The following is an 18,512-nucleotide window of genomic DNA, read 5'->3' as shown; positions in this document are numbered from 1 at the left end:
GAAATAAATATGTAAAATATATATATAAGCGTACTGCGTAGGAAGCAATAACTTGTTCAAGTAAAGCATAAATGTAATCAATATGTCTGTAAGGTCGTAGGTCAAAAGTTACGTAAAACTAAAGTGCGATATGCTAAAGATAGTTTGCAGGTGGTTTGAGAAAATCAAATTTCAAGTTTCTATATCACTCATATTGACGTCACTTCTAGCCAATGACGACAATATATACATATGTAGATTGTAGATATGTATTTATAAAATCGTTGTTGGCATATTAGTTTAAAATTAATACACTTTGACACCTTTTGATCGATTATCATGAAAGTTGGCACGTGTGTATTTTGTTCATGGAGAAGGTTTTTGTATTTTCAAATTTGTTGTAACCCGCAACTAGATGGCTCTGCACGTCAATTTGTAAACAGTTCGACTGATCTCCATGAAAGTTGAAAACATATATAAAAACGTAATAACTATGTAAGATTTTGCTAATATGAATTCTAACAAAGACAATAAATTCTATAAGAAGTATATAGTTTGTTGTCGTAAATAAGAATAAGTTAAGTGAATGAAATAATTGACGATAAATCTACTTCATATTTTTAAAAATAATAATCCATATTTTAAATGCGAAAGTAACTATGTCTGTTTTACTGTTTATTTGTTTGTTTGTTACTCCTTCACGGCCAAAGCAGTGACCTTATTTGATGTAATTTGGTATGAAGCAAGCTTGTACCCCAAGGGTATGCATAGGCTCACCCTCAATACGCCAGTGAAGTATCCGGCGATAACTAGTTATTCATAAATACAGTGTACAATAATCTTTCTATTTACTATTTTCAGAAAAATAGTCAATTTTATCTTACGATACGTTCGTCGTTCGTGTGTACTTATAATAAAAACAAAAGTTTTAATTAAGTCTTCGGTAGCATTTCTCACTATACTTTGGCAGAAAAATGGGCAGTGCGAAAACTGGCTATTAACCTGTCGACTTCGGAAGGTGTGAAGCGCGGATTAGTGACTTTAAAGTTGAAGCTACTTCTAAATCCAGCCATGTTCTCAATCACCCTTAGTAATTGGATTTGTTCAGTACGCTTTTATTGGATTGGTGCCGAGGATCAATTTTACAACTGCACTTACGGAAAATACAATTTTTACTTTAAAGTCGGTCAATATTCAATAACAAATAATGGATGTACATATATTAAATAGCTCCGCACCATAAACGGTTAGAAAAGTGACGTCTTATTTGGCCTAACACTTCAGTTATAGAAAATATAATATTTTAAATATCTTAGAAAAAAAATAAGCTGTCTAATCAGTACGTACGAGTAGTATAAACCAAAGTCGCTTACCCAGCGGTAACCTGTCCCTATGTATGCTTAGATCTTTAAAATTACACAACGGATTATGATGCGGTCTTTTTAATAGATAGATTTATTCAAGAGGAAGGTTTATATGTATAATACATGCAAAATATAGTAGAGAAACACTGATATTTTTAGAGGTTTCTGAAATGATGTCTATAATAAATACATTTTTTGCGCTTACATTGAAAACACTGCCTGAACCCTACGAGATAAATCAAAATAATGTCGCTAGTATTATTATAATTAGCAAGTTGGTATATAAATTTATGTTAAAAACCTTCGATATGGTTTAACGAAGTTATTTTATGTTTATACAGAATATATTTACGTCAATATTTGAATTTATATATTATATATTACCCTAATAATTTGATCAAAACATTGACAAAACATTGTGTAAGCACGAGAAGTAAAGATAAGCTTATAAAATCGAGTTTCCGGCTTCGCCAAGTCAATACATGTATTATATATGGCCTGAGGCACGGTATGCATTATATAACAAAATGTAGGAAATACTTTTATACTAAACATTGAAGAATAAAACATTTTTGCGATACAACATTATATACGTATGTAGATGTTAAAAACAGTGGAGTAAGTGTTCAATTACTTTCATTTAAGGTATAATTAAAATATAATTATTTTGTATATCTTGTAACATATCTTAAGCTTTAACTCTCTACGAGAACAAAATCCGCTACGTTTCTACCGATATTCTACTACGTGATTTGCGTAGAATACAATTGATATAAATAAAAGAACAAAATAAAATCCTACGGTCTTTAGGGTACTGTTTGTAAAAATAAATAGTAGTTTTAAAATACGAGTTTAGGACATTAAAAAACACTAAAGCTCTCGCTTTCCGGCTAAAGAATTGAAATTGCGGTTGAACCGGGAAATACTACTATGATCGAGGATACGAGGAATTCCGTTGAGGCCTCAATCGAATTTAGGTTGAACTGTCAACGGAGACTATGTCAGTCAGGCACGTATAATTTAAAATTATAATTCACAGGTGCGTGGCTCAAACAGAGGCTTTGATTGGACCCTTTACTTTCATAGTCTAATGGAGCAGTCCGTAACGACCGGAAATCGAAAGGTATTTCGATACCTTTCGCAGGCGCAATCAATTCCTGCTATGGCCAGCTACTACTGGAAAACCCCAGAAAGATTTGTCGAACCAATTCCAAATTATGATTATTTAGCAATTATTCTTGGAAGAGTTCATATTTTCTAGAATGTTCAATTCGAATAAAATTTACAAATCGATTTTCTTCAACACGACTAGGTCATTCGATTTGATTGATCACCTGCACTGAGTCATCGAATAAATATATAATTCAAGCGTGTTCATTTCAAAATCGTATTGTAAGTTTTCCTTATTATTTGGTTGTATACTTCATTATTTATTTGGACTTTTGCAACTATTTGAGTGTCAGATACATTATTAATATATAAAATTAACAGCCTATTCTCTTTTCTACTTTCGTTTGGAGCTAATTTTACCACGCTGCTCCAATGCCAGTAGCAGAAAACCATCCATTACATAAAAGTATTACTACGATGGTTTCCTTCACTGCATAAGCTAACTGTAGTAGATTGAGTTAAGTTGTTTGGTACTTTTAATACATCTTAAAGATTGTATGCTTTATACTAAGATTAAGGATTTAGGATGGACGTGTTGTTTAACTATGAGGTTTTGGGATTTTAGACAATCCGAATACATCTAACGCTCACCACACGGAAGATATTTCTGTATCTGTTACAGCAAAACTCAAAAATATCAAGTATTTTAAATATTGGTCTTGATAAATAATAATTAAATAATGATTTCAACATGTTACAGTTATGATGAATTTATATTAGGTTTATTGTTGTTTAAATTTATAATATGTTTCCAAGTACATAATCTAGTCAAAAACCTGAATACGATTTTAAATGACTCATTTTAATGATTATTGAACTGAAGATTTTCATATTTGTTTCATGCGTTGAGTCATAAATTAATAAACTTCTTGCCAAAGGTTGATTGCGCCAAATACTATATATGAGATAATTATCACCAGCGTAGTTCTATCTAAATATAGCATTATAATAATACTCAAGAAAATGCACTAATTCAATTCGACAAAAAATATATGTCGTCATTTTGTCATATATGAATGTAAGTGGTCGATAAAGTTGACTCTATAATAAAAAACTGTTCTATCAATTAGCGTACGTATAAAGATATAACGTGCTAGAATTTAGAAAAAGTAGTCCCTTTTTTATGGTATAGTTTGGCGGACGAGCGGTAGCCCGTATCCACCTGTAAGTGGTGACCACCACCCATAGACAATGGCGCTGTAATAAATATTAACCATTCCTTACATCGTCAATGCGCTACCAACCTTGCGAACTAAATTGTTATGTTCCTTGTACCTGTAGTTACGCTGGCTTACTCACCCTTCAAACCGGAACACAATACTGAGTACTGTTATTTGGTAGTAGAATATCTGATGGTACCTGTGGCTACCTAGACGGACTTGCACAATGCCCTACCACCAAGTGATTCAAAAAACTGTATTCAGACCTTTGACTAAGATTATGAAATCTATTCTAATATTATAAATGAAAAAGTAACTCTGTCTGTTACCTCTTCACGCTTAAACTGCTGAAGTGATTTATATGAAATTTGATATGTATATAGTTTGAGTCCCGGAGTAGGACAGAGGGTACCTTTTTAATTCAGATCTCGAGGTAATAAAATTTGAGGTGACGGTTTGCGTACTAAAGGTAAAGTTTTATTTACTTGAATATGATATTTACTCGAATCGAAAAGGATGTAATTTTCTAACAAAACGCTGTGCGTTTATAAAATCAAATGTAGCTAACAGACAGTTTCTATACGGGTTGAACTAAGAGGAAACATAAAAGCAGTTTAAAATAAATAAATAAACAAACAAACAAATCCGCAGTAGCTGAACACCTGTTAAACTCACAACAAGCAACTAGATAGAGTTCCATGACCCAAAGATTTTTTTCGATCGATTGTAAATAAGACATGAAGACGAATATACAATCGTGCAGTTGACTTCAAAAGGCACTCAGAGCTCTTAGTAAGCTCGAAACCACGTCAGCTCCAACAGTAACAGCCTCTAAATTTCCCACTGCTGGACTAAGGCCTCCTCTCCCTTTGAGGTGAAGTTTAGGAGCATATTCCACCACGCTGCTCCAATGCAGGTTGGTGGATTCACATGTAGCCGAATTTCTTTGAAATTAGACACTTGCAGGTTTCCTCACGATATTTACCTGCACCGCAAAGCACGAGATGAATTATAAACACAAATTAAGCACATGAAAATTCTGTTGTGCTTGCCTGGGTTTGAACCCGCAATCATCGGTTAAGATGCACGCGATCTAACCCGTCAAGTCCAATTCTGTCGAAATGTCAGGCAATATAATAAAAAGTTATATAGCTTAAATCATATTCAAATAATACATGAACTAATCAGTAATGTTCATCTTGCCAGTGAATTTTGAACTACAACTCGTAGTTAAATAAACTGAGTTTGAAATTTTGCTAACAAATTTGGTACAGATATTAGATTTTATTCACTAGGGCTTAGATTTTATTGAAGGTTTCTTATTTTAACTTGATATTATATTTTAAAAAGCGTAGCTTGAATAATATTATATTGCATTGGTATTGTTCGTTATTTTTATGGAAAGTAATTAATAATATTTATTGATTATATTCTTGTGGGCAAACATGCTATCCGTAGTCGTATCAATATTAACGTCGAACAATGCTTTCCATTTACGATGGATTTATTTTTTTGCCATTCGAACTTTTTTATTTAATGAACATCTCACGGGAAATCAACATCTGCTGCGTTCGTCTACAGAAAATTGAAAACTGGAATTTTGAAATTCAAAGTTCAATTTAATGACAACATCTTCCATTAAAAAGGTCCGAGACTATTTCAGGCTCAACGAGACATATTTTATGATACATTGGCAAGTTTATTGACAACGTTATTCACGTGGATCTGGATTCAAGAATCCCTGTTCAGGGGGAGAGAAGGGGGAAACACAACAGCGAGCGCGCAGTCGTAAAGGAAGCGTTTTGCGGCGGGCGGACAGTCGCGGCTCTATCGGCCGCCAGCGCGAACCACGTATCCCAACGCGATCAATACAACCACACAGTATTTAAATAAATAAGTCCTTTAAGCTGGAATATAAACAAGTAATAAAACAACTAGTTATCAAACGTGTTATAGTTCAGTGTTTTCGATTTTAACATTCCCTATGCTGATGCGGTCAACACCATAAACATGGCGACCATAGCAAACACATGATCGCCGACAAACACGAATATACATCTGGTTGTGAGTTATTATAGTTTGGATAATTTATGCCTCTGTGTCTGTAGGTAACGGTGTTTTATCGTAGCGTTACGTAAATGTCTCGCGGCAACATGTTTAAAATCGATACATTTATTTATCCCAATATCTAGCGGTGTCCGGGACGTTTCAGTAATATACAGTAGCCCTTAGTCGATATAACGCTAAAAATTTATATTTCGATTTTATTTAAAAAAAAATAATAATTATAAATAAAAATATATTTTTTTTACTTACTTGATTACTAATTATGTTCTTTGTACGAAAAATTGTCTTACGTCGTATATCTAAGTACGATCATTGTTTTGATCATATAGCACAGCTGTGAGCTTGGAAAATTATTTTTCTCATTATATAACGCAATCCTTGTCGTGACGTAACTGAACAGCTTATTTTCGGTTAGTTTGTTGATCAACGGTGATCTTATTAGGAATAGCTCTAAAACCGGACGAAGAACCAAGTTGCGTTTATTCAAAACTTAGAGATATTTTATTTATTCCTATTTCGATATCTATCTTATAATACGAATATTTATTTAATAGACCATTACTTGTATAGGCAAGGTTAAGATTTGTATCCTGCGGCAACTTTAACCTTCAATTGTTAATCAAACAATATGTTACATAGGGTACCTATCAAGCGGTAGGTTTTTGCCGCATTCTTTAAGCGTTAAGTCCTTCTAATACGATCAGCTTTAATGTACATCTGAAAAGCCTCGAAGACAAATCAATAGCTTGTTATGTTATTTAACCTTACGTTTCTTATGCACAAGTACTACAATTTATTACGAATTAGGCAATATTTCATATCAAATACAATAACAATTGAAATGTATGTTGGAAACTAAGAATCAGTTGAATATAAAATGATTTTTAAAACGAATTATGATTGTATATGTATATATAGACCTTATCTGTTTTGGTTATATACCACTATATATACAGTAATAATTCGTAACATATCTGAAAATAAAAATTTGAATCAAAATCTGGTGGTAAAGTTGTATAATAATGATCCGTCTACTTTGATAGATATACGGATTAATATAGTTCGTGAAGTATAAAAATCTTGTTAAGCTCTAAAAGTATCAAATGGCTAAGGATGTAACTTTTATTTTACTTTCAATGTTTTTAAAATATTCTCAAAGCATCGAAACTTGTAATTAAAATGTTCAGGATCTGAAACAGCCATTACTTACTTGAATATATATAAAAACATAAAAATCTTATAAGTTGCAAAATACGATAAAGTTTATTTTATAAACATATATGTTTATTTTTGTGTTGTGTATTATATATACTATAAGTTTGTCGTATTTGAATAAAAACATACTATTTTAGACTCATTCAAATGATATAGGTATAATATTCCGTTGTGCGTTTTATAAAATTATTTTTGAAAATAATACCTCACGATATTTTTATGAGATTTTTTTCCAATATTTATATTAGATTATAACTTTTAACCGCTACATATAAGTTTAACGCGTGTATATGTGTATCGTTAACGTTACTCTCAAACGGATTTACCGATTTTCATTTTCTTTTTTATGACTGGAAATATTCTTAGCTATGATTAAAGAAACAAGAAACTTCGACAGTCTGCGGTTCGATCGATTAAAAAATTTAGTAACTGTGTCTCTGTATGTATGTGTATCTGTGTCCTGTGATAATAATGACATTACAATAATATGGTAGCCCTGACGTGAATCTGACATGGTCTTACAGCTCATTGGAATAGTCTTAGTGAATAGGACATAATACTTCTTAGAGGATTTAATTTAAGTTTCATATTATTTATCGATAATTATATTAATTGATTATCCATTCATGTTAGGTTTTATATTTCTTTAAAAACATAGTGTATAGAAGTTCGTTTATTTTGAACAAACACGAATTTTCACTACGAAATAACATTATATAATTTGTAAAAAATATTAATAAATACTAATATTATAGCTAATAATAATAATATCTTTGAAACCAAGTAGCGACAAATCATAAATACGTACAAATGCTATTTTATTTTTGATTATTGAATATAAATTGACCCAAAGTGAATTGGAGAAGTGGTGGTATAAGCCTTCTATTTAAATGGAGGGACGGCCATAGCCCAGCAAAGTAGGACATATAAATCAGCTTTTACTTTAAAATTAAAATAAATTATAATTTATTTTTGATAAATTAACTTGTATTTACAAAAAGCAATAACTTGTATTTACAAAAATACAAAGACAATGGGTAAACCCATTGTCTTTGTATTTTTATTGAGATGTTTTTTACACACATAACACAACTTTTCCATGTAAATCATTTTTGTAATACTCTTCGCATAGAAATTCTTCCATTAAATTTTCGTACGAATTCTATAGTAACAATGAGAATTGCACTTTATGTCTTTGTTGTCTTATAAGTGTCACAGGGTTTTTTATATGACTTCAATAAAAATAGGAAAAATAAAGAGAAACATATGCCGACAAAGAAAACTTCAGAAAACGCAGTATTTAAAAAATACAACAGGATTTTCTTAAAACTTTAATTTTAAAACAACAAATATTTCAGGACCTATAAACAACTTTCCATACTCTTACTCGTAGACTGTTAAATAACACAGTCGAATAAATATTTTCATGTTTACCTTTTTAACAATCCACTAGGTAAATACGTATGGTATGAAGGTCGACTAAGAAAATAAATAAAGTCGTTGGAAATCGCCAGACGATTAACGTAACAACAGCGAGTGCTATGCAGATTTCAATGTGCAGCGCATTGACTTGATTGAATTTCAAAACGCAAAACGTATTTGAGTAATGAAACTTAAAACAAGTTTCAGTATTTAAACTATTTTATTTAAATGAAGAACATAGTCTTAATTAAAAACAATTGAAACTGCAAAATGCCTGTTATATTTGTTTAATTAAGGAACAGAAAAACTCCTTCTGCTCATTTATTGATATATCTACTGTCTAGTTTTCGGCCGCGGCATCACTCTCGTTTTAAGGGTTGGTCGTTAGGTATTAGGTAGACCTGGTAGGTAGTAGGACCTGGTTAGGTAGGTAGCCTTTGCCCTCCCTTGGAGTTCAGCTTGCTCCATACTAAATTTTATCAAATTCGATTCTGTGGTTTGGCCGTGAAAGAGCAACATAAAGACAGATAGACCGACAGAGTCACATTCCCATTTATAATATTAGTATAGATTAAAAATATATATATATGTACGTATTTCGTGAACCAGCATTCAAAGTGTGTACAAAATTTCAGTGCAATCAGATAAAAAAAATATTTATCAGTGAGTTAAAAAAAACGAAAAATTGTTTCATTTGTATTTTCAAATCAGCTCCTGCTCAGCGGTGCAGGAATGAGAGAAAACCTGCATGCGTCATATAACATATTACTATACTCGTAAATTGTAGGTATGTCAACATGTACTGCATTAGCGCAGAAATACGCTTTAAAACAGAAGTTATTTTGCCCAGCAATGAAACATATAAAGTCTTTATTTTACAACATTACTATAAAACTAAACTTTTATTTTAGTGTAATAATAGTTAACTGTTCCATTTTAAAAAGGGGGTTCTAGACTATTTAGTTTTATGTTTCTAATATGGGAGGGAGATAGCTATCTTTAATCTCCTTTGCACATTTTGCAGTAATCCCGTAGGATTAGCTATGCTTTACAAAACAGATAAAACTAAGCTAGACTAGTGTACTTAACAATAAGTCTGGACACCACCGGGTCAATGCACTGTAGTTTTACAGACTACAAAACTTAGGTTGTGCTGCATGAATACAAATACTTCTTAATAACAATTTGCATCTTTATAGCTATAATAATAAGAGATAAAATATTATTTAGATATAAGTATATTCGATATCGCTAGATTATAATACAGTTATTTGCAAAAAATACAGTATACTGTCTGGATTTATTTTAGACACAATACGAACATAATTTTAATATATTATGGCCGGTTATAAAAGTGCGGTGATGTTTAAAGTACATTGCAAATTAAAAGTTTGACTCAGGCTGGCTTTTGATGAAAACAATTATTTATTACATTTTTATAAATAAATATTAGTTGTTCAATATTCTGGCAGTCCTAACAACCCGAATCGTCAAAAGAAAACCTGGTTCTGGCCGAACGCCTTGTACTGAACTATGGCATGATAATCTTCTGGGCTGTCAAATGTTGAGAAATCATAAATTTTCGTACGTGGAAGCCTAGAAATAGATGGCTAGGAGGACGCCAATATTGCCAATAGTCGCCGGGTCTATGGCCCTAAATTACTCCGTCAGCGTCACTGTTCTCCGATGAGGCCAGGATATCTCTGTACTGTGTAGACCGACGTCGGGGAGTGTTATGAAGAAGAATAGAACGCTTTGTAGTAACATGTTTTGAAGAAATCACACCTTTTTTTGGGCAGGAATAAATTTGTTGGATTATATCGCATTAGAGATCATTTTGTATAAACGGTACACTGAATAGACATGGGTTCATAACGGAAGTTTTGATTCCTCATACATAATCAACATCGACGAAAATTCAATATTAATAGACAACATCGCTCGCATCCACAAGTCTGGCGATATAGAAGTGTTTATGCTAGGGGTACCAATTTGTCGTTTGAAATGACTAGGTCGAAGTTTCAACCGCAATCTCATAGAGTATGTCTAGAACGTTCTTAAGCGAGGAGATGATTGTGATCAGCGCACTCGGCTCCGCAGACCATCAGAAAGCTGATGAATGTAATTGCCACGGACTGCGAACGTATTCCGCAAAAACGAACGACGAACGTGAATTACTGTGATTTTGTCAAAATTAGTCCTCTTATCTTGTTCACATTTGTCTCCATACTAAACTTTTTTCTGCTTTTACTTTATTACCGAAAAATCTAAAATTAAAACTTGTTTAATTTTTCCTTAGCGCTACACTAGCAGCGCTTGAAACTTTAATGAATTTAATCAAAATGATAAAATTTATGAAAACAATTAATTTACAAAATTCCGAAGATAAAATTAAAATTAATTATAAAACTAATAATAACAATAAGATTGGTTTTTTGTTTACGTTGTCGTGTTTTTGCCACACAGTTTATTTATGTTATATATAAAATTTCTGGTATGGTCATTTAAATTACAAATATTTATTAATTCTTTGATCTTCTATAGATATTATCAACGTGTACAAACAGTCCGCAATCTGACACAGTCGGTTGGGCAAATGGAAAACACGAGCATATGCATTGGAGTCTATTTTTAAACGTTCAACAGAATGAGTTTCCACTCATTGTATGAGAATCATTTTTCTTATGAACCATTCCAGCTTGTTTTATATAAGAAAGGCCCTTTTTTCTTCATTATCGGTTTTTAAATCAGAGTCTATTATGGAATGAAACATTTCAGTCATTTTTTTATTTCAGAAATCTCTTAAAATAATAGAATAAAATTTTAAGTTCTTAATTAATAATGCTTATGTCCAATTCCACTATAATTAAATTCTAAAGAGTATTGAGTTTGAACTAATAGTTAAGCAACAATGGTTATTTGATATGTTTTAAATTTACCAATTTATTTATCGTTTTTTTTTTAAATAAGATATTACATTCAAAATAATATCGATTTCACTTTGAATTAATATCGATCTTATTTCGTCTTTAAATTTTGTATTTTTTTTATCTTTTGTACTTTGATGGCACTGTATTGGAAACATCCACGTGTGTGCCGACAACATATATTCAAAATTTCCAAAAAATCATAATACGACACGATACGATACATAATTATATGTATGATTAAATTACAAATCCATTAAATACGATCGAAAACCAGCATTAATTTTGATATCAGTTAAATGAATATGTTAAGTATTGAAAATATAATGGTGACGGAATACATTAATTATAATTGACCAATTAATTAAATAATATATCAGTTAATCCTGAGATCTGAGACTAGATCAGTTGACCTGTTATATCTGCAAGCATAAATTTATTTTTATTACCATTTAATCTATAGCTTGAATTCAAAATTTCTACAGTTTCAGAATTGTGCGGGTTGACAAGCATGACAACAAAAGTATGTAAATATATATATATATAAAATAATAGATCGGATAGAACATAAACATCTTTGCCATTGAATTGACGTGATATTATTGGTCACGATCAATTTTGAATTATATGGTATTCATTATGGATTCATGGAAAATGATGGCGGTGAATGTCGGCGAAGTTCTTATCGGAACATTGGAAGTAAAATTAATGTCGAAAAAGTATGTATTACAATCTTTGATACGAGAAGATTCTTATTGCAAAGCGTATGACAGGAGAGTACAATGCAATTAATCTATATATATCCTGCTTTTTTATCTATAATATAATAACGTATTTAGTAATTTGCATTATTTATTAATGTTTTTTTGACTTAAGATTTAATTTTATTAATAGACTAAGTTATATGGAATCTTATTATAGAAAAGAATACCGTGCCCCAGGCAGCATGTTACCTATTGACTTTGCGAAGTCAGAAACTAGACGTTATAAGTTTAACACCTTCCTCTTCGTATGTAAACAATGATTGTCAATGTTTGTTTCAAAGAGATCTATATTATTGTGAACATTTGTATATAATATCGTTGTAAGCATATTGTGAAGCAACTGTGACACTAAAAACACCCCGAAGGGAGTCTCGAGCTTCAAAACTATAAATAGATCAGACAGCTATATTTTGCAGAATGACAACAGTTTTAATATCTGTACCCCAAAACAAAATTCTGTAAGACATAATACTATGAATATATCCAAAATACTTTAATTACTATAAATAATCAAGTAATATAAACATCAGGTAGTTGTCTAACTTTTCTAACTGCGTATGCTTTGTTACTGAGACTCTGTTGTAGGCGATAAATGATTCTGCTGAAGTTTCGAGTCGAAAGTGATTCCTAGTAATATTGTATAAAGTTAGCTTTAAATTTTGCTTTCGTACCTAAGAGGTAAAGCAAACAGTACGCATTTTGCCTTTTATGACATTTAGTACAAAATTATTTGTCATTGTAATTGCATTGTTTATATTAACAGCCTGTAAATTTCCCACTGCTGGGCTAAGGTCTCCTCTCCTTTTAGGATAAGGGTTGGAACATATTCCACCACGTTGCTCAAATGCATGCAATGCTCCAAGGCATGCATGAAATGCAATTGCATTGTTTACATATATGTACATATATGTATACATGTCATAATTAGCTTGTTTCCTGACAACTTAAAAAGGTAATGAGCAATCAATTCAATGCCTTTAACAAAAAAAAGGAAGACCTTCCTTCCTTATTTATGTAACAAAAACCAATATTGATCCAAAATTGGTCCTTGTCGAAGATCTATTTTTAATACAGATCCAGAGGACTTAAATCCATTAATAGAACAATGAAAACTTTTCGTTGAATTCTTTGATTCAAAGAATATATGAAGCAGAGCTTTAGCATTAACACGGTAATGTATTAGCTTTTACAAGAAAGTTTCGTACTCATTTAAATGCATTTTATAAATTGCAGAATACGTTAACAGGAGTCTGTGATTTCTCCCGTGCATCACAAATACTATACATCTAAGTAGTGCGATCCCAGTATCAGTTGTAGACCCCTAGTAAAACCGAATAGTTCTCTATGATATAACCTTCAAAATATAATATCTATGTTTTCTTTGTAAGCATGTGTATCTTTTTTGATTACGGAGAGAAGTACTCGAGACAAACGGATACAATTATACTGTATTATGATATGATACTATTAAATTATACTGATACAAAAATCACTAAAAAGGTTGGTTTGTGATAATTTTAAACCCTATTTGTTCATTAAATATCTGTGTACATCGATCATTTTAGATTATATTATGACTTGCGGAACCTGCGGCTATACTCGCGCGTAATTTTTAAAACTACCTATTGCACAAAAACCGTTACCCCCATTTTACCCCTCGAGGGGTAAATTAAAAAAGTAGTCTAAGTTATTTCCCGTGACTAAAATTATCGCCATACTAAATTTCATATAAATCTTTTCAGCGGTTTAAGCATTAAGAGGTAACAACAGAGTTACTATTGCATTTTTAATATTAATATAATTTGTTTAAAAACTTATTATTAATCATATCAAAAATAAATTGAAAATAAACTACGATCTCAGACTACGAGTAATCGTATTTCATGCACATTTAATAGAATATACAATATCAATTACATGTGCTACGGAAGAGTCGGTATTGATTTTATGTATGCCGTTTTTACCGTCTGATTATGAGTTTCAATTCAAAATAATGTAATTATCCGTCAAGTTTAGCCACGAGCAAGAATAGATTGGATGGTCAGTCTTTAAAATGACGAGGAATGCAATTATGACAAGATTGTTTTCCGTTTGAAAGCTTTTGCCTTTGTCCCTTAGCTTCTTTCGGACTGGACGAAGTTAGGCCGGGTACGGCCTTTCCTCATTACCCAGGCAATTCCTCACTCAAAGTCTCAACTATCAGATCATTGTGACTTGAAAGGTCAGGGCAACGAACGAACAGGTTATCGTGATAGGAATCATTCCTTTAGTGTTTGTCAATTCTAGGAGTAGTCAAATACAGGTGACGTTATTCTAGATTGCAATATAAGTTCATTTTAAATGTTTTAAAGTTTTTACGTATTAAGGTATATCTTATTTAATTTTTAAACATTTTTATAAACACTAGTTGTCGCCCCGGCTTCGCTCGCGTTTTAGAGGCTAGTCCTTCTTTTGGGTTCAAGCTTGCTAAATACAAAATTTCATCAAATTCGTGGTTTAGCAACAGACAGACATAAAGACAGATAGACAGACAGAGTTACTCTATTTATAATATTAGTATAGATTATAATAATTGGTTTTGAGGTTATATGTTTAAATAGTGCAGGCACTATTTAAAAATTTTAGTTCAAAGTACAAATGAACGACAAAACACTTATATCTTTGCTTCATTTTTAAATAAGTAAATATATTTATTATATTTTAAAAATAAAGTTATTTAATTATGTATTTTAAGATGGTAATCTAACAAAATATGCAAAAATGTATTTAATTTCAACGCTGGAAAATGTCAATTGTCAACTTCATCTACCCACACTGACAACTTCTATAATAATTTTACTTTTATTATTATTTAATTATAATTAATACAAAGGAGATTTTATTATATTATACAATAAAGGTGAACTGAATATAATAATTTAAGTTATACTGAGTTAAGAGACTATATTTTTCATTACGAATGTCCTCTACTTTTACAATATAGGTACATAAGTATATTCTTTAAGAAAGTTGGAGTATCGGACCCAAATAGTGTAACATAGTGTAAACATTAAAAAGATTATAAATAGATTAATTAAAATATCACAAAATCTTTTTTAAAAAAATATGAATAAAAAAGTTTTTTGGTCGTAGGGCTTTGTGCAAGACGGTCACCATCCATCAGGTTGCCCCTCCGCACCTGTGTTATAAACAGAAAAAAAAAAACTATATTATGGTCTTGCTTACAATAAAATCATAACCCTGTTATATATGACGGAATATTCGTTTTTAACTACCCAAAAAATCTGAATTGAACAATGGAGGATTGCAGCGAGTATTCTTGGAAAAAATCTATGCGGTTATGATTTGTGCAGCAGCTTTTTATAATTTTATTTGTATATTTATTTGTTCTAGTCCTCTACGTAAAGGAGTGTTAGTAAAAGGAATAATTAAAGAGAAACAAATTTACTAAACAAGTCAACAGTATTACCTATTAATAGATTGTTTTCGATTTTTAAATACATTTCAGTTGTGTTAGCTTTGTTTCATGAATATACATAAAAAAATTAAATAATGGCAGATTATTGGAATCATTTATTAGCAGTTTCAGTAATGACTAGCATTTTTATGGTAATTGAAACTGTTTGAATACAAAACAGCTTCTAAAATATTTTCCATCCCTCGTCAAGCCGCAGTCACGTTTAATTACCGCATCAAGTCGTTTATGTGACGTTGGTAATGAATGAGCTACATTGAAACCTCTAAAGCCTGCGCACTGTCAGCACGATTTGATCTCTAAAATCATGAAACTAAGAGCGATACTTCTTTAAAACTACTCAACTTATAAGACCATGCTTAAATTTTAAGTATTTTTCTCTAAATTAAGTTGTTAGGTATTTAAAGTTCAAGGTCTAAAATTGTTTAAAAATTAATATAAACAACAATGGAGCAATTTTACCAGAATCCACCAAAATAATACGTTTACGAAAAATACGTCATTTCAAGTTCGTGTTAATTACTTATTTCTTTTAGTTCGTGATTTTATTGTTTTTCCACAATGAGAAACAGACGTTACTGCCAAATAAACATTACAAATAAATAGACGCATAAAATTATTTTTTTTTTATTCGAAAATATAAAAGAAAAGTTAGGTAAGTTTCATAGTAAAAACTTTCTGCTTAATTTAGAAAAACAAACAATGTTTTAGCTGCACTCAATAATTGGATTCGTTGTATTTCAGAAATAGTTTTAGTTCTATGCATGTTCTGTTGGGCTTTTTGTTCTCCATATTATCATAATCAATTTATCGGTGCTAATCGGAACATTATAGTAATTTTATATGTATATAGTTTATAATTACAGAATACATTCGTTCAGCTGGTTTAATTGTTAGTACTTAACAAAAACCTCTAGACGGTATTACGTTGATGTAGGTAAAGGGTTCTAAGGAAGGAAACGGTTGTTAAGCGCTTATGAAGAAACAGTTCCTTTACACGGACATAATATTACGTTAGGTTTAATATTAGAAACATTCTGTTCAGTAATTTATATAAAAACTGACATCGTTAAATATTTTTATTTGTGTTCATGAAACAAAGCTAATACAACTGAACTTTATTTAAAAAAATTAAAACAATCTATTAATAGATAATATACTATTGAGTTGTTTATTATATTTGTTTCTCTTCTATTTGTGTTATAACTAACATTTATTTACACCAAGGACTAAAACAAATAAATATACAAATAAAATTATATAAAGCTGTTGCATAAATCATGAACGCATAGATTGTTACCAAGAATACTCGCTGCATTTCTCCATTGTTCAATTCAGTTTTTTTGGGCTTAAATTAAATTATACAATCACTACAAGGTAAACTAAATACATAATTATATCAAACACAGGGTTTATTATTCAGTTAAGTATGGGAGGCTGTTGGTTGAAACGATATTTCAACCCGAGTTGGTTGAAATAATGTAGTTTTATTCAGCTGTGTCGGAACCATCGGACTTGTGCAACCCGCTGGTTAAAGTTATCGTGCGTATGATACCAATTTTATACTTTTCAGAACAGAAAAATTATTTATTCTTCAATTTTCTTTCTTTTAACGTTTTCGATATTTCGGTCACTTTTTATGTAATTTCTGATTCTTTTCTATTCGTTGTCTATCTTTTATTATTGTATGTTGTCTTTGTCTTTTATCTTTGCGTTTTTTTTACGTAGCTCTTTATCTGTTATAAATAAAATTATGTAAAACTACCATTCTCTAGAAGAAGGTTTTTAGCTTATTTAACCACGGTTATTTTACCAGCCTTGAACCTTACTACTGCATCCCCGTGGGTTGTAGCGTGATGTTAATAAATCTATAAACTTTTGCAATAAATGGGATATCGACCGTCAGAAGTTTTTCAGAGTAATAAATCCTGATATTAACAAGTTCAAACAAACAGACAAACTCGCCGGCTTTATAAAAGTATAGCTATAACCAAAAAGTTCGTATTATATAGAAAATACCAGAGGAAACATTTTACTGTCTTTCTCGAGTACTTCTCTATTACTACAATTATTTTTATTTATATTATTTCGGCAAGCCGGAGTCGATATTACCATTAAACAACGTAAAGCTAATCATAGAGTTTGAGTATCGACCTATTTGCTACAATGTACTGAGGGCTAACTACAAATAGGTCATGAGGGTATAAGTATGGTCCGTAATATTCTGAGCTAAATACATGTGTTTACTTCAGAATGCCTGTTTCATACAGTGTTATTATACGAGCAATAATTGCCTATTCGATTACAATTATTTTTCTCTGCTTTAACATGAAACCAAATATTTCTAGTGATATATATAAATATATATTTATAGTCGGCCTGGCAAATGGGCTATCTGATGGTATGTGGTCACCACGGCTCATAGACATTGGCCCTGTAAGAAAATTTAAATGTTCATCCCAATTGCGCCACCAATCTTGGAACCTGAGGTGTTATGGCTCTTGTGCCTGCCATTACACTTGCGTATTCATCCTTCAAAACCGAAACAAAAAACAAGTAATAGATCTTCTACCGCTAAATAACAGTGCACTGTATGGTTGTGTTCCGGTTAGAAGGGTGAGTGAGCCAGCGTAATCACAGACACAAGGGACATAACATCTTAGTCCCTAAGGTTGGTGGCGCATAGGTGATGTAAGGAATGGTTAATATTTCTTACAGCGCCTTTGTCTATGGGCGGTGGTGACCACTTACCATCTGGTGGCCCATATGCTCGTCCGTCAACCAATGCCATAAAAAAAAATTATAATGTTTGTGGTAGAATGTATACCGCGTATGTTATCTATCTTGCCAAAGTCCTACCACAAAGTGTATTTTAAATATGTTATAAATAATATATAAGCAGAATGGTTTTTTTATTAGTCTATATTACTATTATATTTTGTATAACAGTTATGCTAACATGTACAAAG

At 31.3% G+C, this 18,512-nt stretch overlaps 1 protein-coding gene across 10 annotated transcripts in view; it reads left to right on the top strand.

The window, feature by feature from the left end:
- Positions 1-5,483: 5,483 nt before the first annotated feature.
- LOC125069092 (sodium/hydrogen exchanger 3) overlaps positions 5,484-18,512 on the top strand; it is a 36,570-nt gene continuing 23,541 nt past the window's right edge. For 6 of the 10 annotated variants that reach the window (XM_047678446.1, XM_047678451.1, XM_047678453.1 and 3 more), the window contains exon 1: positions 5,484-5,595. The gene's annotated coding sequence lies outside the window, so the exon portion shown is untranslated. The other 4 variants (XM_047678450.1, XM_047678447.1, XM_047678448.1 and 1 more) reach the window with 3 other exon arrangements.

The sequence above is a fragment of the Vanessa atalanta genome, chromosome 15 (assembly GCF_905147765.1).
Source record: "Vanessa atalanta chromosome 15, ilVanAtal1.2, whole genome shotgun sequence".
Classification (NCBI taxonomy): domain Eukaryota; kingdom Metazoa; phylum Arthropoda; class Insecta; order Lepidoptera; family Nymphalidae; genus Vanessa; species Vanessa atalanta.
The sequence above is the reverse complement of the archived record's forward strand: the minus strand, read 5'-3'. Positions and strand labels throughout refer to the sequence as shown.